Raw genomic sequence first — 26,134 nt, 5'->3', positions numbered from 1 at the left:
TCAGGCAGTGATCATTAAACAAGGCATTAGAAGTTCTAGTCCTCAGTGTTACAATAGTGTTAAGACTCCCTCAAGCCCTGGGACAATTGTGAATGCCTTTGATTTTGCGTAGAATTAGTTATGTCTTTTGGTGTGCTTACACTTATGGATGGTGCTGAGTTCAGTGGATTTCTTTGTGATAAATAAAGGTTCAAATAGTATATCTGCATTCCCTGGTAAAAATTGCACCACTGGTATGCCAAGATGCATCAGCAAGGTCAATGTCTCTATTAACAATGACAATGATGACTAGCAGAGGGTGGTATATACTAGGATGTATGTGACAGATCTCTATTAATTTCTTCAACAACCAGCTGGCAATGGAATGAAGCAAGAGTTGCCAACATTGCCTCCACATTGGTGGAAAGACATCTCTCTTTGAATCTTCGGGTCATGCTTCTCATCATGTCGATCAGTGTGAAGCACTAGTAATCTCCTTGAAACAAAAGCTATTTCTCCGCTTGTGGACTTGGGGACATGGCACCACCAGTCCACTAAAGAGATTTAGCAGGTGGCAACCCATGGGCTTGTTGGTTCATAGAACCGGGATCCTGTGAAGGGACCTCAACTTGTGGCACATGAGGATGCTGGCCAGAATTCTCTTTCCCTAGCTCAAGAGTCTCAACATCTGAGTGATAGCTGACATCTTTCCTCATACTGTCATGTTGATTTTCTTCATCCTCATTCAGATAAGCAGTCTCCCATGGACGAGCAGCCATCCACCGCTCCAGTCAACTCCAACCCCAATGAGATTCATCATGATTGCCATCACCTACCCTTTCTTGGAGATTGGGAACAAATCATGAATTGTGCCTGCAAGCATTGATTACATCAGGAAAAGCTGAGTATCTTATGCACGAAGAAGATGTTTCAGAGAATTATGGGTAGCAGAGGGTAATGTGTACTAAGATGTGAGGGTAGATCTCTTAAGATAGTCAAGGCTTTGCTGAAATGGTGGTATCACAATGAAGATATGCTCAACATAAGAACTTAGAATATACTGCATGGTTTGCTATAGCTTCAAAAATGACCATTAGAGTCTACATGTTTTGGAGTTGATCCTCATCTTTGGGAAAACCAGCAAGCTACTAAGCAATAGTTGATTGATTAAGTTCAGTTTCCCTAAACACATTATTAAGTATTGAAACCTGGTTTCTATTGTGGTTTATCATCAAATCACAAGGACCAGAACCTAGTTCATCATTCAAATTTAGCATAACCAAAGAAGACACAGAGCAAGGGGGATTCCAGAATTTTGACAGTCACAGTACCTACACTTGCATTGAACCAGGGCATCAGATCTTGGCTCAATCTGGTATCAGCTTGCTGCAATGGTCTAAGGTAGAAATAGTTCTACCAAATCCAGTGATGAAACCCTCATATTTTTAACTACAGGTAGATCCACATCTGTTGGAGTCAGTTTACAGAAGCTTCGAGAATACTCCTGCACTTGAAGGTCAGCATGCAAGTAGAATGATTATGCTGATGGGAGATGTGTTTCTAAACTTGAGGAGGTTCTGAGTGTGAATCCAAGGAGACCAAAGACGCTTTGGTGGCTGGGGAATGTCTATTCATGTTAGGGCCTATTAATGCTTTGGCTATATAAGGCTGAGTAGTTGCACTCAAGGGTCATATTATAGGAGCATCAACCTTCCTGAAGTCGAGCGGGCTCAAGTATTTGTTGATGGTAGCAATAGCTTTGGAAGACTTGAGTGACATTCTCTTACAATTGGAAGCAGTCTTGATGCTTATTTTGGCGGGATCTTTGCGGTAACAACCATCTTATGACAACATGATATAAACAGGGTGCAATCCAAACCAGGATTTCTATTTGATACTAGACATTTTAAGCTTCGAGTCAAGCTATCATACACTTTATTTGAACTCATATTTTTCAAGATAGGGCTGATTTTGTACCAGTAGGTCACTATGGACAACATGTATAACAGGGGGTACAGACATGTAAGTGTGAGACCTATGCTCAATCAAAGGCAAAAACCTAATCATGAGCATTCCTATAGACATCAAGTGCATGAAGGGCATTGTTCTTATGATGATAGATCTCATAGGTATTCTCCTTATGGTCAGCAAGAGTATGCAGGGAATCACCATATGGGGCAGCATTCATATGATCATAATCATGGTTATTTTCATGAGACTGATGGGCAGCATCAACCTTATGCAAATGATAAAAAAATGGGAGTTAGTACCACCAATGACGAAGTGCAATGGCCAAAGAACCCTCATGTCATAGATCAGGGGAATGAAGTAAACATCTCTCATGATTCTAACGACTTCCAACAAATGTCTAAGCAACTTGGCAACATGAATGATGGTTTACTTCAGCTTACCCACTCCATGGATGATAAATTTAACAAGATGATTTGTCGTATGATCAGCTGATCACTATATTCAGCAATTTGGGAGACAGATTCCAAAGTAAACCACCACCCCATGTTGAAGAAGTGCCACTTACTCATGGGAATATGAGATCTACTACAGCTCTTCAACATATACCAACAACTTATGAACATGGAGGTCCTTCTAGAGTCAATGAAACCGCTCAGCCACATGCTAATTCATGGAGTAGAGGCAGTCCTAAATTTCCTATCTCAAGAGAACATGGACAGCAAGGTCATTCACTGCATGAAGATGAAGATGAAGCTGAAGACAATGATGAAGATGAAGATGAAGATGAAGAGCAAGAGGATACACATGACAAAGTTGATCAAGAGTACATTAGTGTACAATAAGAAGAGCAAACTCAAGGTTTACATATATTTCATGATGATGTTGAAGAGGATTATGTTGATCATATATGTCATGAAGATATTGAAGCATCACATGAAGATATTGAGGAAGCACATGATGGGTTCTATCAGCCCATTGACAACTTTGGTATGCTACAGCCAATAGAAGAAGATGTTGATTGGAATGCATATGGAGATGTACATGAGAAAAATGTTTGGGATGCATATACTTTTGATGAGAGTATCAATGAAGACATGCCTTATGATGATGATGAGATATATTTTCCCTATGATCCAGGTAGTCATGATGGAGATGATTCTCTCTTTCCTTTTGACCTGGGTGGTTTGACATTTATGGTTTATGACAATCCTACTTCTCTTGATGGTTATTATCTCGGTATTCCATATGACACAGGTGGTCTTATACTAAGAGAAAGTCATTTGCAGCAAGGAATCCTGCATACAAAACTTAATGATACTTTGTTCTCATGGTTTCTTCGTGGTTTATATGGGAGAAAGGCTGAAGAAGATGGATTTTCCTGTAGAATACAGCTTGCTGTATTAAATTCCTGTCATGGAATTAAATGATTTATCTTTGTCAAAATCATGAATTTTTGCTTGGAGAGGGTAGCCTATATCATATACTTCAATATGACATATCATTTGTCCAATTTGGATGTGTCTATCGAAAGTTATGCCTATTTTACTATGGCAGCCCGGTTATGCTAGCATGCTGGAAATTCACTATAGATTTCTTGTGAAGCTTCATCGATCATGGGATCTTTTTAGCCACATATGCTTTGATCTACTATTTCATCCATTGTATTCTTTCCCATTTTCTCAAGCTTTGAGGACAAAGCTTCTTTAGGCCGAGATGGCTTGTAATAAAGCAAATTTAACCTAGGCTTAGGAGCTAGACACATTAATTAGGGTTAGCTATAAATAGTGGAGTATGGCCAAATGTGGGAACTTTTTTGATCATTTTGAAATACAATTCCTTGTGGAGCTCTTGAGGTCACATCCTCCCACCATTCATGGAGGTGCATATCCATGTCCACCCTACTTGGAGGTGAGTATCCTTGTCCACCATTGTAGAAGGTGAGTATTCTACAACAGCTTATCATCACTTGATTCTCAGCATACCATCTATTTCCCCATTTGTACATCTCATATGGAACATGGATCTTGGCTATGGCAGTAGCATTTCTTGTTATTATCAGCATTAGATGTTAGATCTTGTGTATTTTCTTATATGAGATGTCAGCTTTATTACACAGCCTGCTCTTATGAGCGTCTTCTTCCATTCTCTTACCATATTCGTGTACCATTGAAGCCCTTGTTGTGCCCAAGTACTTGAATCACTTTGGGGCAAGTCAAGAGGTGATTTTTGCCAATGTATGGGCTGAATAGGCTCTCCCAAAACTGCCATAAATAGGGCAGCCATTAAAACTCATTCATTTGAAGGGGTTTCTTAAAAATCTAATCACTTCCTTGTGTAGACAATGCTCTCGAAACAATAGGGCATTGGTTGAGATTGTAATGAGAGACTTTCCCATGAGTTTGTATACATTTTTGAGTCAAGTTTGAGGGCTGGAAATTACTATTTTAATGCAGGGCTGAAGTACATTTGTGGTTCTATTGATGCATTTTTATCATCCTTTGGACTCTATGTCAGTTGTAATGAGTTCTATCTCTCTATACCTTGTATCTTGAAGTCTCAATACATGTATCTTCATGAAATGGAGGACATTAGATCTTGATTTTGTTGTAGGAAATGGAACAAAATCTGATATAGATCTATGCATAAACCTCATGGTTATTGATGTAATCGAATCCAAGTTTATTATGTTAAACTTGTATGACACGGCTATGTAAGAAATTGGTTACTCTCCATCTCATCTACTCTCTCCAAAACCCGAGAATCCATCAAACCCTAATCATTTTCCTCTCTCCCCTTTGAATCTCTCACTCCTCTTTTGCTCTAAACCCCGGTGGTAGACCTTCAATCCCCAACACGACGATAGTGGTGAACCCGATGTGAAGGTCGGCTGCAGAAGAGAAAGCACAATGGGAGAATCATCAGGTTCAGGAGGAGATGCCTTGTAGTAGTTGGTTTGTCTAATGCAAGAGAACCAACAACAACAATTGCAATTTCAACAGCAGATGCAATTGCAGCAACAATGAAGGCAATATGAAGAGCGGAGTGATGCTGCTGCCATTAAAGCTTTGGAGGTAGTTGGCAAGAGCTCAAGCAATTTAATGGGAAAAATGTGTCCTCTTTTATCCGCCTCTATTATTGACAAGATGGTCTTTTTTGGGGTCTCTAATCATGCTTGGAGCTAATACTTTGCCCATTTGGCCGTGCATGGCCTCCAGGACCGGATTCATGGTCTTTTCCAGAAAGATGCGGGATGGTCTGCATTCAAGAAGGCTCTTCGAGAAGAATTCTTTCTTGAAGATTTTGGCCTCATGACAAAGAAAATCTTCACTGAGTGGGTTGAAAGGCCCAATAAGGGACTAGCTGCCACTGCTCTTCACCGCGAATTTGAAAGCAAATTTGCTCAGTTAGATATTGATGATCAGTAGAGTATGGAGAGCTAGAAGATTGAATTGTTTCTGAAGGTTGCGGATCCTCTTCTTCAAGAGAAGCTGACTAATCGGCTTGAAGATCCTGACTCTGAGACAGGATTGAAGACTACTTGGGGTGATGTCATTGAAGTAGTTAGTATGATTGCTCGGAGAGGGTGGATGCATCTAAGGTGGGGTTCTACCTCTGCACCATCTGAGTCCATAAAAGAGCTTGTTCTTGTATCTCAACCTCCTGTTTCTATGGCCGAGCAACCAAGAAATCCTGTTGTTCCACCTCCAAACAAGGATGTCATGGACAAGCTGATCAAGAGCATGCGGGATCTCCGAATTAATCTAATGGAGATTAATTCCAAGGTGGAAAGGCTTGATGTGAAAGTGGAAGAAAGAGGGCGGATAGCTACCCAAAGACCCATTTGAGAAGGCTTCAAAAGATGATATATCTGGTGTGACAACCTACAACATGATAAGAGGGAATGCAATATATTCCGTGAAGCTGAGGAGCAAAAATTAGTCTTTTGGAAGGATGGTAAAATTCATGCGACCGAAACTGGGCTTCCTCTTGAGCCAAATTTTGCTAACACTGGCATGAAGAAAAGACTGGAGGATTTCGCAACAAGTATAGCCTATGCAACTGTTGAAGCAGCTACATATGGGCTGCAAATTGAGCCAATCAATGAGATTGTTAAAGCATGTGAAGCTGATGTAAAATCTAAAGTGTGGATGCAGGCCTTAGATCGCATGGAGCAAGGCAAGGCATGCAAAGATGATTCGACTACTGTCAGTCAATGCATCCGAGGAAGAACCGAATGGACCGAGCTGGTTGATTCATTTTCAGCTTTCACTTGGTTGGCTGAAATCAATAATCAAGAAGTTGTGGTAGAAGAAAAGAGAAGATGATGCCAGGAGGCATATTACACAGTGGATTCCGTGAGGTTTTACGGTGGATTCTGTAAACTTTTATTACTAGGGCTCATACACAAAGTGGATTCTTTGTGCGAGAAGTCGATGGGGGGACACCTATCCTTTTCGAGTGTTTTGTTAAATTTATGTGTACATGGGTGATTCCATAGTGGGTGATTTCGCAAAATACATAATTAATTAATAAATGTTTATGAGTTTAGAGTGCGCACTCGTGATAAATTAAGGTTAGGATTGATTTCTAACCAATTAATTTATTTATATAGCTGAAGACTGCTAGGTATTCACTTTTGTCAGTTTAATTATATTATTTTACTAACGATTGTGAATGCTTCAGTTGATGTGTAGAGATAGCAGCAGTGACAGTGGAAAGCATTGGAGGATAGCGTGTATTCAAGTTATTGTCAATATTTTGATGGGCGTATACCTTAGGCATGGTGCCTATATTTTGTTGTGCCTATTTATCAAGGTGTTTGATATTTATTTATTATTTTTGTATGCGCATGGGTGCACGATTTAGATATTTGTATTTGGACATTGTATTTGGGTACGCCTGACTTTCGCGCCCATTAGCTTTATTTCTATTTGGCACAAAAGAAAACTCAAAATCCAAAAGCATGCTATTTTGTAATTTGGGCTATTATTTGAGCTTGAAGATGATTAATACATAGAATACATGCTTTGTGGAGCGCTCACACAAGGCATGGGGGGAGATTGCACCCAATTGGTCTCTTGTTCAAGTCGTGCAAGTCTTCTACATTGATTTGTGTGCAAAAAGTAGAGTTCTTTTGTTCTTGGGGACCTTCTGACGCTCACTATGCACGCTTATGGTATCCGATATGTGCACCAATGGTATCAGAGCGAAGCTGAGATCCAGAGCTTCCAATCGCTTACCATCTTGTGCGAAGGCGCAGCTCCTGGAACGATCGAGCTCTACAGTCAATTTCATCGCGAACGGTCGATACCGGTGACTTACTGGCGGTCAAGAACCCCTATCTGCAACCTCTGATCGTGAAGGAACGGCCTGAGGAGGCGGAGGACCACTTGTACATCTCCATCTTCAAGACGTTTTTCAAACAGAGAACAGATAAGATTCATATCTCAAAAAAGTTTAAAAGCTTAAGTCAAAGCTTAACAAGCTTATTAAAAAGCTTATTACAAAGCTAAAGCCGCACGAAAATTCTGTCAGCGGCGTCAGTATATTTTCATCGCAGTCAAATCTGTCACGAATGTCCTCAATTACTAAAAAATCACGGCTGGTTAAAGTCACTAAAGCTCCTAAGCTTTAAAACTTCCTAGTTTACTAAGTCCACCAAGTTCTCTTACTCCTGCAAGTTCTGTAAGTCACAGAGGTTCAAAACAAACTTACTCCAACTATTCCCATAAAGATTGTTCACACGCAGAAGCACAGAATCACAAAATTGCTCTCTGGAAGACCCTGTTCCTATTTGCAGACTTGTTGAACTAGTTTCAGCAAAGGCAGAAGGTCATATGCAGTTTATACACAACTTCTACGAAGACAATAAATCCCGCAATTGCAAAAGAGAAAGACCGTAAAAGCCAAACAAAAATATCTAAGCCTTGTATACCGAACTTTGAGCTATGCTCATCCCGCTAATCTGATTTTGAGAGTTTGAGGTCTTTTGGATTTTTACAGGATGATGGAACAAAACATGGACAATTTAATGGCTGAAGGTAATTTACCCGAACCAATGATGGAACAAAAATTGGATTTGATTATGATGCAGCTTGATGAAGAACGAAGAGCCCGACAAGCTTTGCAAGTTCAATTGGCCAATCTGCAACGATCTACCACCAACAAAGATGGACCACCACCCGAAGAACTTATTCGACGTACCATCGATGCGACACTCGAAGCTCAATCCATCCACAAAGAAACAAAGATAAGTAAAAGAAATTTCAAATTTCGTACTTTCAATGGATCTCAAGATGGAAAGACTGTACTTGCATTTATCAGTCAGTTTGATGATTACTTTCATGAAGAGACATATGCTGAGAAAGACAAAATTAAATGTGTCACTAATCATTTAGTTGATCGAGCATCTCTATGGTGGACTCTGGTTCATAAGAGCATTGATTGTCCCACTACTTGGGAGAGTTTCCAAAAGAAGTTTTTGCAGAATTTCCTTCCTCCCCAATTCCATGAAAAAGTCATAAAGCAATGGGATCTTCTACAGCAAAGAGATTGTGAACCTATTTCCCAATACACTGAATGTTTTTGGAATGCCTTACTGCAACTCCACATGCTCAAAGACGTAACTGAAGTGACTCACAAACGCAAGTTTATGTTTGGCCTACTTGGACATTACTATGCTGAAGTCAATATGTTCAAGCCAACAACCCTTGAAGATGCAATTTCCTTGGCTCATGACACTGAAGACAAGATTCGAGGAAGAGACAAGCATCCACAACAATTTCAAGCAAATGGTAACTATAGTTCCAAACAATTCAATTCAAATTTTAGAAGATTCAATCAAAGTCGTTTTCTTCCATCTTCATTCTGTAAGTCTTGGACACGACCACCTGCTTTGCCATCAAATACCAATTAGAACCCTAAGCCATCCTCACAGCCAAATCCCAATATTCCTAGACTTCCTGCAATTACCAACAATGTATCTAAAGCCAAACCAATAGTTTGTTACAAATGCCATCAACCTGGACATCTAGCAGCCAATTGCCAATTGAAAAAACCACTTGTCCATATCAATTATCTTGGAGCAATGGAAGAAGAAGAACATGAGGAAATGCTTGACTTTACAGAAGATGATGACGACATTGGTACTACTTCAAATACTTTGCCAGGTATGCCAACTCTACATTCTTTGTTGACAATGAAATTTTTAGTGCATGGTAAAGAAAAGATTATTTTACATGATGATGGTAGCACACATGATTTTATTTCTGCAAAGTTAGTGAAAAATTTGAATTTACAAACTGTTTCTACACATTATCGCATTAAAGCAACATTCCTAGGCACACGATATAATAGAACACAAGAGGTGCATAACTTAGAAATTAAAATTGGTGAATACACTGAACAAAGGAATTTCCTAGTTGTACCTTTGCAGTCTAGTGATATTATCCTAGGTATGCCTTGGCGTCATCAATATAATCCTGACATAGATTATTCCACGCATTCAATTAAAATTTATTTTCAAGGAAAATAAATTACATTGCATGGTATGCACGCTTCTACTAATTTTCCACTGCTTACTCATACTCAAGCTAAACGTGCATTACGTAAAAGTAGCAAATCTTATTTAATTTGGGTGAATGAACTTCAAGCTAAAGAAAAACATATGCATCCTAGGCATACACAATTTCTTGCTCAATTTAAATATTGTTTTGCTAATGATTTACCACCTGGACTACCACCTTCACGTCCTGAAGATCACAAAATAGATTTAATTCCTGGTACACAAAGGATTAATTAGACCTAGTAGTTCTCCATTTGGCACATCTATTTTACTGGTAAAGAAGAAGAATAATACTTATCGCATGTGCATTGATTATCGTGCCCTGAATAAGATTACAGTTAAGAATAGATATCCGATTCCTAGGGTAGATGATCTTATGGATAAACTACAAGGTTCTGCCATATTCAGTAAGATAGATCTTAAATCTGGTTATCATAAAGTAAGATATGATAAATCTGATATATTCAAAACTCCATTTAGAACACAATTTGAACACTATGAATTTCTAATCATGCCTTTTGGTCTAACTAAAGCACCTGCTACATTTAGTCGAATGATGAATTGCATATTCTTGAAATATCAGCATTGTGTTATAGTATTCTTTGATGATATATTGGTATTCTAAAAAATGAGAATGAGCATTATGAACATCTATCTTTAGTTTTCAAGTTGTTAAAAGATAATCAATTGTATGCTAATCCGGAAAAGAGTGAATTCTTTCAAACAGAAATTGAATATCTAGGACACATTGTTTTATCAGAAGGTATTAAGGTTGACCCTAAAAATATAGAAGCAATTTTAAAATGGCCCATACCCGAAAATGTGCATGAGTTATGTTCTTTTCTAGATCTTGCTAGTTTTACAGAAAGTTTGTGCAAAATTTTTCATTACTTGCCTTACCTTTGACTAAACTTTTAAAGAAGGGTATTGTTTATAACTGGACTGATAATCAACAAAAATCTTTTGATTTATTGAAACATGCATTAACCCATGCTCCTGTATTACAACTACCTGATTTCAATAGACCATTCTTTTTAGTAGTTAGTGATGCTAGTGGATCTGGAATAGGAGCCGTCCTTATGCAAGATAATCATCCCATAGCCTACTCTAGCTGTAAACTGAAACCATCTGAACTTAAATATTCTACATATGATAAAGAATTGCTAGTTTTAGTACAAGCCTTATGACAATGGAAACATTACTTAATGGGTTCTGAGTTTATGATTAAAACTGACCAATAAAGCATTAGACATCTCCTTAGTCAACCCCAAATCTCTGACCGACATATTAAATGGGTAGCCTTCATTCAAAGTTTTCATCCCCTTATTCAATATCAACCAGGAAAAGAGAATGTAGTAGCCGACGCTTTAAGTAGAATACCAACAATTCATAATATTTCTGTGATATCATTTGATTCCCTTATCCCTATGAAAGATACTTATCATCAGGATCTTACTTTTCATGCTGATTGGAATAAATTAGTTGCAAATAATTGGATTCCTATTGATTCACTATCTTACAATAATGGATTCATGTTTTATGAAAAGAGATTATGTGTTACTGGGGCCCCAAGAGGAACACCAAGGAAAAGGGAATTCTCTTGCAAGAAAATCTATCTTGTAACATCAACAAGCTTGTTTATTAGATTTTATATGATCACAATGAAGAAAAGAACACCAGGCACAACAAATCTTCATGCAGCATCATGTAGATCTCCCACGGATTTGATAGAATCAACCATATTCTTCAATATCTTCACAAAATCCATCAATAGAACAAAGAAAACAAAGGAATACACCATCTTTGAATGGAAATGCATCACATAGTATTCATCTTCAATGTCTTCATAGTCTTCATAGTCTTCTCTCTCAATCTCTCATATACAATCACTCTGTTTCAATAGAATTGGCTATCTCTGGCTCTCTCTCTCTCTCTCTCTCTCCATCAATAATACATCATATCCTCACTACAATCTCTCATAATCACTCTCAATAATCCTTCTTAGGTCGTGGATACCCCTCCCAAGAGGTATGTCTGATATGAAGAGTCACCAGAGCCACTACAATGTCTTTTCATAGCTCACTACTGTCACTTCACTCTAGTCTTCACTTGAGTCTTCAGTAGCTACTTCTTTCACTTCTTTCAGCTCTTTTGCACTTGTATTCACCTCTTTCCAAGGCTAGAAAACTTTCCCAAGCTACACTCTCATCCATCAGAACACATACAGAAGCATACAGAACAGTCACAGAACAATACCAGAACAACTACAGTACAGAATAGAACAGAACACAATAGAGATAGAGGCTCTACAGTACGAGATCTGATGGAGAAGGTGGAGGCTCATGCTTCTGTAAACCTGAGTAGGTCAAGAAGGCAGACAAATACGATCCATATGTGACATTGGTAACATTACCCCTGGTGACTTTGACGAAATGTTGATCCATTTTAGTGAGGAGGTAAGTGCTCCAATCAATAGCAATGCCTTTCAACACCATCCTGGAAGCTGTGAAAAGCTCTTTGGACAAGTACTGGGATGGCATTTTGGCAGGCATAAACCTGTCCTGGAGACACTGACAAACCATCTTCCATACAGGATCAGTGATCATGGAAAAGGAAACACCTGAAGAGTTTATCACCTTCTTAACATCCAGCATTTCCCTTGTCTGCTTTTGCAACAGCTTCAGAATCTCTTCATTAGAGAAAAGCTGACGAGTGGTAACAAAAGGTTCACCTTTGGAGGGAAGAGACAGAGCCTTTCCTAAGCCTTGAGGTGTTAAAGTCATAGAAATTCCCTGGACTAGTCCTGTCTTCTTACTGTAGGAGGCCATAAACTCATCACATAACGACGGATCCTCGAGAAGCAATGGAAAGGAGGTAGCCACAAAAGCAGCGAGTCTCGCCTTCGTGAGAGGCTCAAAAGTGAGAAGGGAAGAGTAATTCCTACTAACTAGTGGGACATACTGGATAGGGAGAGAAGCGTGAGAAGGCGCCATTCAGATGGTTACACACACACCACAAACACAGACAATCAAGGAGAATGCCTGCAAAGCAATATACAAAAAAAAAAAACTAAGGATAAGAGAACAACCAAAACAATAAAACGTGACTCGACCAACTATCCCCAAGCAAACCACAGCCTAGAAAAAATTCGACATGACCTCTAGACATATGTGACCGAAAGCTTCATGCTATGCAGCATACAAACACCCAAGACCCCGTATCAGGCAATAAAGAAAAAAAAACTACACACCGTACCCTTAACCGTAACAAAGACACTAAACCAAAACATCACCACTACCCACACACATCAAGACCACATCGTTGATAAACCGGTGTTTGACCATGGAAATAACTCCAAAGACTGCGCATACCCATCCCACGAAATGGGTTCGTTAAAAAAGGGAATTTAAGTGTAGTGAGGGGGAATTAATTTAATGAAAGGTTTATTTTAAGAAATTATTAAGAAATTAGTGAATTTTTATTAAGTGATAAACCTTAGCAAGAAAACGGCGGTTCCTTCTTAAAATTTAAATTACCAATTATTAGGTGAGAGCGGTGCTTTAATTCCAATCCCGAACTTCGATACCCAGACTGGGTCTCTAAATGCAAGTTTATTGATTACAAATTAAGGTGATATGGAGCGCTTTTTTGCCAGCGCGTGCTCTTGTGATGGCTGGTTCATTTTAATTAAAAATATTAAAGTGCCTCTTTAGCGCACGTAGCGCGTGCTAAGTGAACGGCGGGTTTATTTTAATTAAAAAAATATGGTGTATGTAGCGCGAATGCGCGTGCCATGATGGTAATGAGGTTTCATGTATGTTAAGTATTGGTTTGGTTGTTTTGTTTTTTTTTTCGTGGTTGTGTTTTATTTTTATATTAACCGTGGGATTTGGGGGAGCTTTTTAAAAAAATAACAAATAAAAGGGAAATACCTGGTAGTGGGTGTATGGAAATACAAAGAATGTGCTCTCCTCAAGCCAAAAATATCTGGATCTAGACGTTTAGTGGGGTGTTGGATGAAAAAGATTAAAAAAATAAAATAAATTCAAGGAATTTAGGTGTGAAATGAAATATTATGATAGCTGAGAAAAATATGCCAAAGATAAAGAAAAATGTTAAGGAAAGGGTTAGGAAATTTTCAAAAATTAATTTGGAAATTTTTTCATTTTTAATGAGTTTTTTCATATTTTTGGGTATTTTGAAAAGATTTGGAAATTTTAAAATGGGCAAAAATATTTTTTTCTAAAATTTACAGGTGTAAAAAAATATGGCCATGGGTTGCAGAAATAAGAGGAAATGTTTCTAGATTTTTCTGGAATTTTTTCAGAATTTAAAAGTTTTTTTTAATTTTCAATGTATTTTTTGGTTTTTTTTAAAAAAGGTTTTCGGATATTGAATTAAAAATCTGGGAAAATACCTAGAAATAGGCTGCGTGGCAACTGCGTGTCAGCAATTAACGAGCAAAGTCCCGCACCCGCGCACGATCACTCACGAACAATCACACTCGCACGAACAGCCACCTGCGTACACACCTATGCGCGTGTCGATGCCACGAGGGTGTCGACGGGTGGGACGGGGGTTTAGGGAGTGGATGTGGGGAGCTGCGGTTCTGCTGGGGGTGTGAACAAGACTTAGGGAGGGGTTGCGGTGGTGGGGTTCCTACGGAGGGGGGGGGGACAGTGGTTTAGGAAGGGGTTCTGGGGTTGTCTGCGTATGAACAGTGGTTAGAGGGGGGTGGTTGCGGCTGGTGTGCCTGTGGGGGGGGTTTAGTTGTGTGTGTGGGCCTTGGGGGGGGAAAGGGGCTTAGGTAGGTTTGTGTGTTTGTGGGGGGGGAAGGGGGGTTTAGATGGAGGGGTTTAGGGAGTGTGTGTTTGTGGGGGGGGGAAGGGGGGCTTGTGTGGGGGAGTGTGTGTTAGGGGGGAACACGTGGGTAATGGGGGAAATGAGGGTTTAGAAGGGGGGTAAGTGTGTGTGTGTGCTCGGGGGGAATGGGGGCTAGATAGGGGTAATGGTTAGTGAGGGTGGGAAGGTAGGTGATGGGGGAGTTAGTGGGGGGAATGGGGGGTTAATGGGGGTGGTGGGAAAGGGGTTTAGTGGGGGGGTTAATGGGTATGGTGGGAAGGGGTGGACCATGTGGCGGGCGACCGTGGCGGGCAGGAGAGCAGGTGGCGGCGACCGTGGCGGGCAACCGTGTCAGCGACGGCGCTAGACGGCAGCGAGGGCAAATGACAGGGGCTCGGGCGACGGCTGGCGAAGGAGGCGCGGGCTGGAGCGACAACTGGCGGGGGCTGCGGGCTGGAGCGACGACTGGCAGGGGCTGCGGGCCACAAGGCGAGGAGGCGGCCGCTGCAAGGCTGGCTAAGGAGGGAGGACGAGGCCGGAGGGAGAGGAAGGAGGGGAAGGAGAAGGGAGGAAGTAGGAGAGAAGGAGGAAAGAAGGAATGGCGGGGAGGAAGAAGGGAGAATAAGGAAGAGAAGAGGAAGGGAAAGAGAGGGGAAGAGAAGGAGGTGGAGAAGAACAGGGAGGGAAGAAGAAAAGAAAGAGAGGGAGGTGGAGTTGGAGGGAGGTGGGGGAGTGGAGATGAAGGTAGGGAGGGTGGAGATGGAGGCACGAGCAGGAACAACGGGAGAGGGAGAGAGGGGAGGGGAGGCAGTTAGGATTGGGGAGGGCTCAGGGAGAGAGAAGGACATGGGGGGGAAGGAAAGGGATATGGGCGGGGTCCATAGGGGGGGTGCCCAGAGGGTGGGAAGGGGGGTAGGGTAGGAAGATGGGCAGGGGCCCAAAGGGGGAAAATGGACGGGGGGTCCCAGAAAGGAGAGGCGTACCCCCCCCGTCCCGCGCGTGTGCGCGGGGCGGGGTAAAAAAATTTGCCGCGACAAGAGTGAAAGGGCGCCCGAATACAGGGACGAGACACGCGGATGTGACCGGGGTGCGTTAAGATGCGTAAAATTGAAAAAGGGCGCGTTCACGCGCGGGACGGGGCGCGTAAAAACTCAGAAAAATAAAAAAAAATTAATAACTCCCAATTCGGACTTCAAAACAAAAGGATGTAAAAACAAAAAGTGGGCAGAACGACAGGGGGAAGACAAGGAAAATATGCGACGGAGGTTCCGGGAGGGGTAAAGGGCGGTCACGTGCAAAAAACACAAAAAAAGAACAAAAAAACGCAATTAAAAATTAATATCGGAAGATCCGTGCAGCGGAACGAGGTGCAGGAAAATGGAAAAATGTGCAAAAAGACGTGCCCGATAATCCTATCACATCAAAACATAGTTCTGACTAAGATAAGATGCGTTCACGTGGAAAAAACCCAAAAAACAAATCCGAAAATGGGATTGGAAATTAATATTGGACGAACCGGTCACCGGAATGACATGTAGTAAGAAGGAAAAATGTCTGCATGAAGGGATGGCATAGGATTGTCATGTTAAACCGCAGTTCCAGTGGAAGTAGGAGGGGTTCACATGCAAAAAACACCAAAAATATGCCCGAAAACACATTTAAAAATTAATAATAAAAAATCCAGAAGGTGAAAGAGGGTGGAGGAAAAAGGTGGGGGAAGGCACGGGGGACACGACTGTCAGATCAAATTGGAATTTCGATGCAAACAGGGCAGGTTCACATGGAAAAATGTCAAAAAGACGCATGAAAAAGTCTTAAAAAATCAGAAAATTAATATTGGACAAATCGTACATCAAAATGACACGGAGTAAAAAGGAAAAATGTCAGGGGAAAATTGATTGTCAGGGCTATGAGTCAGATCATGGTTCTGAAGCAAGAAAAGCGCGTTCATATGGAAAACCAGCTAATTTGTACAAAATGCTTAAAAAATGAATAACTCGAAAACCGTGCACCGAAACAGGGGTAGATAAAAAGGAAAAATGGTCAATTCAGAGGGAGGAATAGGGCTATAAGGTTGGATGCGGATTGCGGTGAATGTAAGGTACTTTCACATGGCAAGACCTCAAAATCAGGGAATGAAGGAAAACTGCAAGGGAACAGTCCCAAGGGTGGGTGGAAAATGAACAAGTGAGTGGGAAGGGACCCCATTAGGGTAACAACAAGTCATGGCATACATGCATGAGCAGATTGAGGCATATGCAGAAGGGTAGGCAATGTAGACGCGCAGGGACGCGTCGCCACACTTAAGATCTTAATGGATAGGGTTAACCGAACAATAGGGACCTAGGACCATGCCATAGACCATCCACTAATGTCTCCACACTTACAACATGAACGTCACTAAGAAACAAAAGTTGTAGGTTAGAAAACTTGGCCCATATTGTTGAGGATCACGGTTGATTGTCGATGGCACATCCGGTGTCGTTGTCGGCTGCTGGAGGTACCAAGGCATCTTTACAACACACGTCCTTCATAGCAGGGACCACGCGGCAACACCCAGGGAGGTGGCTGATGGAAGGAATTGTAGGAAATTCGTTGTCGATGATGAGGGATACTACACTCAACTCACAGTCACTCAAATGAAATGAAAGAACTGTCACTCGCCCCATGACTAATATCACTCGAGGAAAAATGATTAAAACCCATATCTCGTACCCGGTTTAGGAATCAACAGGGGAATGATGCAGAGGGAGTATGCCAAGGTGCACAGTTGATGGTGCATTAGTGCGTCCAACCCGTCTGGCATAAGTGCAAGGAGGAAGGCAAGGGAGCCTTACAGTGCAGTGTACAGAACAAAGTGACGTGTCCTGTGATAACAATAGAGACTCGTCCCGTGGGTGCATAGGGAAACGGAAACATACCTTACTCCAAGTATCGTAACGTTCCTCAATCTCACCTCTCGGTAATTGATTGAAGAAACTCCAGTCACACTCAGCCCACCCTCTGTCTCATGCTCTGTTGATAGTTACAGGAGGGCAACCATATTCTGAAACCCATTGAGATAATCCTCACAGTCACATGTGCAAGGGTTGTATGCCTTGTGCGCATTTGATAGTGCAACTGTGCATCCCGCCTTGTGCCGGCATACAGTGCGAGAAGGAAGGCCAGGGAGCCTTATGGTGCAGTGCACAGAAACAAATTGTGCTTTGTGCATTGAGAGGCCCATCCCATGCGTGCAACACTTCATTCACACTACTCACCTCTCATTTGATTTGAAGGGAAAAGACTGGTCTCTCAGCCCACCCTCTGTCTCACTCTCTGTGGATAGTTACAGAGGGCAAACCATACTCACGTCCCCATCCGGTTAGGATGAAAGCTCACGTCACTCGATTGTTTGTCGATGAAGATCGCGTCATCAGTTAAAGAGGCATACCCAGGGAGGTAGCCATTAAATCGAACATTGTGTTGGATAGGACATGTCATCTGCTAGAGGACACGTAGGCGCGTTGCAGAGAGACCCAGGACACAGCGTACCAAGGGAGGTAGCTTCGGAATTGGATCCTGGAAATTTCAAGTGATGAATCCACTTTGTGGACTGCTGGGTGTTGCCACCTTTTCCACAGCCAGCTTCTCGCCCAAGGGTGTGTGCCACCTTTTCTTGGAACGAGGCCTGCTATGACAGGGAATTGCTTCCTTTTCTCCCATAACAGTTTTGTTTTTCTTTTTTTTTCTCTTTTTTTTTCCCCCTATTCCCGAGGGTGTTTCCACCTTTTCTCGAAGAATAGGTCGGCATGACAGGGACCTAAGTTATTTTCTTCCATGACCGATATGTATATATTTTTCTTCTCTTTTTTTTTCTTTCTCTTCAAAATAAGCAAGGGAATGGTAGAAATACCATTTGTCAAGACCAACCTCGCCACTGTCGCTGGTGGAAAATAGAGGATAAGAGATCAAGGCTAGAAGGTAGGGTTGAGGGGACAGAGGGTTGCGTCCACCTCATCAAGAGTAGCTGAAGAACGACTATCAGAAGTAGCATCATAAGAAGTACAGTGCCACGCCAACGAGGGAAAAGATCAGGTGACCATGATTGTCAAGATCCCCAAGGAGGAAAGTACTTCTTCAGGCAATATCCATTGATCAGGAAGGGATCATCAGAGGCATCAACGGTCTGCACTTGGACAGAGCCATTAGGGTTGACAGCAAGTACCATATATGGGCCCATCCACCACTGTTGGAGCTTGCCAGGAAACTTGCCAAATCGTGAATCATAGGCTAGGACCAAATCACCTTCTTTGAACTCCTTGTGCTTGATGAAGCTGTCATGGTAAGCCTTGCATCGAGCTTGCGTGGATTCCATGCACTCTAGAGCCATCCTGCAAGTTTCGTCCAAACATTCCAGGTGCAGGAGACGGCGTTGCAGTGAATCATCATCCCCCAAATGCTCTTTGATAGCCACTCTCAAAGAGGGTAATTCCAGTTCAACAGGGAAAACAGCATCTGTACCATACACCAGCTGGAAGGGTGTATGCCATGTTGCTGCTTTATGGGAGGTTCTGTACGCCCAGAGGACCTCTGTAAGTCAATTATCCCAATCACGATGATGTGCGGAAATTGTTCTTGTCAAAATCGAGCAGAGGATGCGATTGGTGACCTCGACTTGGCCGTTGGCTCTAGGGTAATAAGGAGTGGACTTGCGATGGCGGATCTGTCCTAATGAAAGCAATTGCTGTGCATCCACGATTTCTGATACCTTTAAATATTTTCATGATTTATGCATATTGTGGATGCTAAGTGCTCAAACAATTATAAAATCAATATTGTGCACATGTGGAAAACATCCTTTCAATGATTTTTAACTACTGTTCTTATGCGGCGTTGCACGAACCTAGCACCGAGGAAACCCTCATGCTACTAGGCCCTTATTTTATAATTATTCACCGACCTATATGGCATGCAACCAAAAAACAACAATCTTTTCATCATTTTACTCTGCATTTAGACACATTTTAACCACTCTACCCTCCCATCGATCAAATGTTGTATTGTTGTATAGATTTATAAGGCATTTTGCCATCATTTTATGTGTAAAGAGCGGAAAAACACACTAGAACAAGAAGGTGGGGTTGAACTGAGGCAAATCCTCATGCTTCAGTCCCCACAAATATTCACAAACATTGCTCTTAATTTTCATTAATTTTCCGCATCCAAAATGCATTTTTTCCCTATTTTTAGTGGTTTTTCTCTATTTTCCTTGTATTTTTTCTTATTTTTTGCATTATTTTATTACTAAAAATTTAAAATAGGTTATGGGCTGTGGCCCTTAGTTCCTTCTTGCAACAAAAATGAAAATTTAGTTGGTGTTTCTATTTATTCTTCCATTTTTATGCCCAAAAACATCAATTTCCCTTGATTTTCCATATTTTACGTGTTTTAATGTATTATTTTGAGACACAAGATGCATGTTTTGTCTGATTTTCTGATTATGATCAACAAGTACTCATGGAAAACAACAACCTAAACAATTTTTAGCCCACATGAACAACATTTTATCAATCAAAAGCCATAAAATCTCAAATTTCCTTTGAAAATTTTGAATTACCCCTTATTTGCGTGTTTCGGGTTTCATGTCCATGGCTGCAAATCTAAAAATCAGCAGCACTTCATGCTCATAACGATCACAAGTCACCATTTCCAGCCCGTGGAGCAATCTGATCGATGTCGGACAAGCCTCCATCATTCTTTCTTATTCCTTTCTCTTTCCACATGAACCTGCCTTTAGAGGAGAGAGAGGGAGGAGAGAGAAAGACTGATTTTCTCTCTCCCTTTACAGGCTGCCATTCCTCGTGTGGACCGGAGCGATATGGAGCAGAGACCGAGTGTAGTGGCTTGGAGTAGTTGGTTTCATGGCTTACCTTCAAGCCAGCATCTCGATTTGTGGGGGGGGGGGGGGGGGGGGGGGGGGGCGTTTTTTTCGCGGCACTGCAGCAGCCCGCCGCCCCTCTCCTAAATCACATTTTTTTTAAAAGGGGGGGTGCCCCTTCACAAAGGCACCCCTTCACTTCTCATTTTTGGGCACTTCCCAATTTTTGACCGGCCTTTTGGCCCTTTTTCCGTCTCTCTCGCATACGGTGTCCGAATCGCGATCTGAAATTTTCTGTGAGCTCGTCTCGGCATCCCGCACTGACTGATAGATCCATTGACCACCACAGGCGCATGGAAAAATTACTAAAAATCCGCAAGTGTTGCCCAGGCGTCCTTAGAGCACTTTGACGCTTAAAATCGTCCTAGGTCGGGCCGCTGCCTTTGACATTGGATATTTTTCCCTTGATACTCATAATTTTTAGTTATTTTTAAGCAATTCCCGGCACCAAAATTCCGCTCTCATTGGCGACCACAGGATAGGGCGACTCAGCCCGTCGAATCCACGAACATATCTGCACATAAACAACCAAAGAAGCATCAAACTGATACAAAATAAATATATAATAAAACTCAGCAAAATGCTCCCCCTACCCCTGGACAGAACCAAGGCATGACATCCACAAGGAGTAGGCCTAGCATCATCTAATAGAAGATCCGAAGCGAGTCACTAACCAACTGCTCCAACACAGCCAAACTAAAAAACCTATCAAAGAGGTTGCCCTAAGTGGTGGTCTGAACTACTTACCAACTAAAGACAACACAACTAGGAGCTCCTACAAGGCGAGGACTCCTATAGCCTGATCAAGAAGTATTTTCTGTCAGTACAGTGCTTCTCTTAGGGTTTTTATTTTATGAACATACTTGGGCATGTAAAAAGGAGGGAGCTGAGCGTAGTGACCCAAGGAGAATAGGGCATCAGCCTCAGGACCTGTCTCGACACCCAAGAACCTACCAAGCCCTCGCAAGGTGACACTTAATCCTTTTCTAACGCTCACTTTTATTTTCGCTCCAACCTTCCTTGTTTTGTCATTTTTTTTTCCAGCAAGAAGCCACCCCTAGGAAGACAAGGTATCGGCCCCAGGACCTGTCTCGGCACCCACGAACCTACCAGGCCTTCGCAAGGCAATGATCAACTGCTTGTACATTTTCATTCCTTTTCTTTTCTTTGATAGGGGTTAGAACCCCCTTTTTACACACCTTCGTATTTATATTCATCTTTTAGGACGTTCAGGGTTTCTTAGCATCATCATTATCATCTTCTGGCAGGCTTCTCTAACGGCCTCACTACTAACAAGAACTCCTAGAACGGCTGCCTTGCACGCTAGCAGAATAGGGCCACTAGGACTTCCTTCTAAAATAGGTCTTTCGATGCCTGACAATGTCTTTACAGGAGGCAATGACTACTCCGACCTCCCTCAAACATACTTAGCCTAAACCTGGGACTTCATGCCTTAGTTGCCGGTCCCCAACAAAAATATATCCCCTTGACAAGTACAAATACATATAACAGGAAAGAAAGGTACTCGTAAAGGAGAGATATCACCTGGATTGGCCACAAGAAGCTTCCATCGCAGCAAAGGCTCCCCAGGCTCCACCAAATTCCACGAATCACGAAACCTGTCCAGCACAACACTTAAGATAAAAACCCGATTAAACGCATCCGCACTAGATAGGGAAATGGCCCTCTTGGCCTAATGAAATCAAACATGCCTTTGCCAATAGATTGGCCCTCTTGGCCTAAGGAAATCAAACAATACTACTCATAACATCCTCTTGGAAGCAACTATGATAGACATCAAAGCATACCATTCCCAGGGGAACAGAGGCTCATAGCCCTAAACTAGGTGCATTAAATTATGACCCATCCCTCCTGCGTATATCGCAAGAGGTATTCGCATCACATGTCATCTAATCAGTCTATGGGTCCAAGTTAATAAAGGCAGATGAGTCTTGCTTACCCTCTGCATCACCCAGATCAACCATCGTCTGCCAAAGAGGGCATGTTCAGAAAGCGTACCCCACAAACGACCAGGTCCTGTCTCACCATCAATAGATATATCGGGACAAGGGCCACAATTAAAGAAGAGTTCTTCTTCATACGCAAGGTTAGCCAATGAATCGGCAAATTGATTCCAATTTCATGGAATCAGCTGAAAAGACACTCTATCAAATTCGTCTAGCAGGGCTATGGCAGTATGATGGTACATGCAGAGGATGGGGTTTCGTACCACGTACGTCCCATTGAGTTGATTTAAAACCAACTGAGAGTCCCCTTTCACCAATAACTGGCGGATACCACCCTTCTTTGCAATATTCAAACCGATAATCAGGGCTTTGTATTTTGCCATATTATTGGTAAAATTCACCCCGAGATAAGCAGCTAACTTCATGACAATGCGTCGTCGAGGGTCTCGGATGACGACTCCTACACTTCCTTTTTTGCATGCCCCCCTGGATGCCCCATCAAAGTACAAGGTGTATGTCCATAAAGGGTTTACATATCCCGCCATCCGGAACTCTACTCGTAATTATGGTAATCGAAATTCAGCATATTCAACGGGTGGACTGTAGGCTCCATCCCTCCATCATCATTGAATTCAATAGGGATGCTCGTCAAAATTTGTAAACAGTGATGGCAGAAGACCTTGATCTCCCAAATAAATGTCCCGCCTCCTTGCTCAATCACCTTATATCCTTTGCTCCACCAAATGAGCTTTCCCTGATGATACCTCTGTTCTAAATATGGGTGTTCTAAATAAGGGATCAGACGACCCATCAACCTCTATCACGATTTCCTTGCAGATGTTTGATCGATCTCGCCTAGACCTACAAGGCAGTCATAGTATTAGTGCAATCAGAAATAATAAGGTTTAATCTTATTAAGATTAACCTTATTTTTAAATTCTATCCCCTCAAGGTCAGCTAACAAGACTGTGGATTTATTCTTTCCTATTCTAACGATCCTATAGGGCCCGTCCCATTTGGGCTCTAGCTTGCCTGGAAATAATTCACGTCGTGCATCATAATACAAAACAAGCTGTCGTTTCTTAAAGGTGTATTTCTTGGCTTTAAGGTCGTGTAACTGCTTCATTCGGCGCTTCGCCACTTCTTGGTGCAATAAGCTCTGTAGCTTAAGCTCATCTAAATGTGCCAGTGTCGTCAAGCGCTCAAAAAGTGCGTCTTCATCACTCAAAGAATGATTGAAGGCAAACCGAATAGTCGGCAACTCAATCTCTAAAGGCAAGACACACTCCTCCCCATATACTAACTTGAACGGGGTATGGCCAGTGGCTCGTTTGAAAGTCGTATTATAGGCCCACACTGCCACGTATAACTTTTTATCCCAATCCCGTTTCTTTTCCGACACAATTTTGGACAAGATGCCCACAAGCTGCTTGTTGGTGCTTTCAACTTGCCCATTGGCCTGCGGGTTATATGGGGTTGTCTTGTTATGCTTGATTTGCCACGTCTCTGTCAAGCTTTTGATCACCTTATTCAGGAAATGGGTTCCGCGGTCTGACACTAATTCTTTCGACGGACCAAAACGGCATATTATCTGCTCTAAAAGGAAACTAGCAGTTTCTTTAGCATCATCTTTCCTTGTTGCACGTGCTTCTAACCACTTTGTGAAGTAGTCAGTTGCTACAATGATGTACCTCTTTTGCGCAGTCGACGATGGAGTAATAGGACCCACAAAGTCTATTCCCCACTTCTCAAATGGAAGTATCGCCATAATAGGGGTAAGTGGTCGTTTCCTATTCTCTTGACTATCATGCCGTTGACAAATATCGTATCTCTTAACATACGCAAACGCATCCTGGAAGATGGCAGGCCACCAATAACCTGCTCTTAAAGCCTTTTGTGCTGTAAGCTGTCCAACAAAATGGCCGCCGCAAGCAGAATCATGGTACTCTTCCAAAATGAATGGCACCTCGTCAGGCATCACACATCGGCGATAGATGTCATTAAACCCTTGCCGATATAATGTACCTGCGATCAAGGCAAACTTTAACGCTTGCTGCTTAATTTTCCTTCTCTCAGCTTTAGAGAATTCGGATCCCGCCTCTCCCGTCGATAAATAATGCGTTATTGCAGCGTACCAGGAGGGAATAGATGCCGTATCTATTCTAAATAACAACTCCATGTCACTACCTTCAGCCACAGATTCTTTCGGCTCCCCAAAGTCCACAAGACATTCCACGATGCCTTGCAACCTTGGTGGCTTACTCCTGATTTCATAATCAAATTCCTGCAAAGTGATTAACCACTTTGCTAAACTATCATGCGGCTGTAGCTTATTCATCAATAATCGAAGTCCCTCCGCCTTCGTATAAAGCATGACTTTCTCATAGAGAATATAATGCCTGAATTTCTTGGTCCCAAAGACCATCGCTAGACACAACTTCTAGGTATAATTGATTTCGGATACCCCCAGCTTCCGGCTAGCAAAAGCAATTGGGTGGTACCACTTCTCTTCCCAAATTTGGGCTAAACAGCAGCTGATACTATACATGGTGGCTATTGAGAATATATAGAACACCTCACCTCTTTTAGGTGCTTTTAAAATGGGTGCTCTTGCTAGCTCTTGTTTCACATCCTTGAATGCTACCTTACAAGGGTCACCCCATACAAACGAGCAGCTAAAGGACAATAAATTTGTAAGCGGCAACGTTCTTTCTGCCAAGGCGTTTATGAATCTACGATAATAACCAACCGAAGACAGAAAGCTATGAACTTCTTTCGGAGTGCGTGGTGGACCCATGGCAACTATAACTTTGACCTTCTCGGGGTCTGTCACAATTCCTACCGAACTGACCACATGACCCAGCAATAGCCCATAAGGTACTCCAAAAACACACTTCCGTGGGTTTAGAGCAATGCAAAATTTTCTACAGCGCTCAAAGCATTTTCTTAAAATGATCAACTGCCTTCCTCTCACGGTGGCGGCCCCTAAGTCATCAATAAACACCTTCAACTCTTCAGGGGATATGTCACCAAATGTCTTATCTGCTGTTCGTTGCCACGAACCAGGCGCATTGCATAAACCAAAGGCCATCACATGGTACGCAAAAGTACCAAATACAGTAATAAAAGTTGTCTTCAACTTGTCCTCTTCTACAATTTCCATCTAGTTGTATCCTGCAAAGCAATCCATAAATGAATATATTTCCCTACCCGCTAATTGATCCAAAATCTGGTCAATAAATGGCAACAGGTAGTAGTCCTTAACTGTCTGCTTATTCAGCTCCCTAAAGTCTACACATAATCGGATTTGATTATTATTCTTCTTTTTTATCACAACTGGCGAACACCATTCCGTGTGTTGCACAGGATTAATCAAACCCGCTTTTCGAAGCTTATGTAACTCTTCAAACAGCCCGTCCCTCAGTTCGAAAGGCATACGCCTTACTTTCTGTCGTACATGATGACTGCCCTCTTTCAACGGAATTGTATGAACATCAAGACTAGGAGGAATGCCTCTCAGCTCATCATAACTCCAGGCAAAGATATCACGGAATTCCTGGATCAAGGCCACATAGTCCTCCCTTTCTGCTGTGCTGAGCATAGAACCTAATTTGATTGGCCGTGAATCATCAGGCGTACCAAGGTCTAGCTCGATAACATCTGCATCTCTTATACGATCTTGGCCCTCTATCGGCTCGTTCAAAGTGATCTGATAGATGTCTTCCGTGGTGGATCCCTCTTTGGACTCATCACTCGATGATGTCTCACTGGCTGATAAATCTTCTAATGTCTCCAATTCTGTAGAAGATAGAGGAGCTCTCTCACTCTGCGGGGACTCAGGGTAAGCATCAACCACCACATGCTGGGCACCACTACCGAATATCAGCCAAC

This window comes from Lygodium microphyllum, chromosome 4 (assembly GCF_053477565.2).
Source record: "Lygodium microphyllum isolate KBCC chromosome 4, Lygodium_microphyllum_v1.1.10, whole genome shotgun sequence".
In the NCBI taxonomy this organism is placed as follows: domain Eukaryota; kingdom Viridiplantae; phylum Streptophyta; class Polypodiopsida; order Schizaeales; family Lygodiaceae; genus Lygodium; species Lygodium microphyllum.
Note: the sequence above shows the minus strand (reverse complement) of the source record.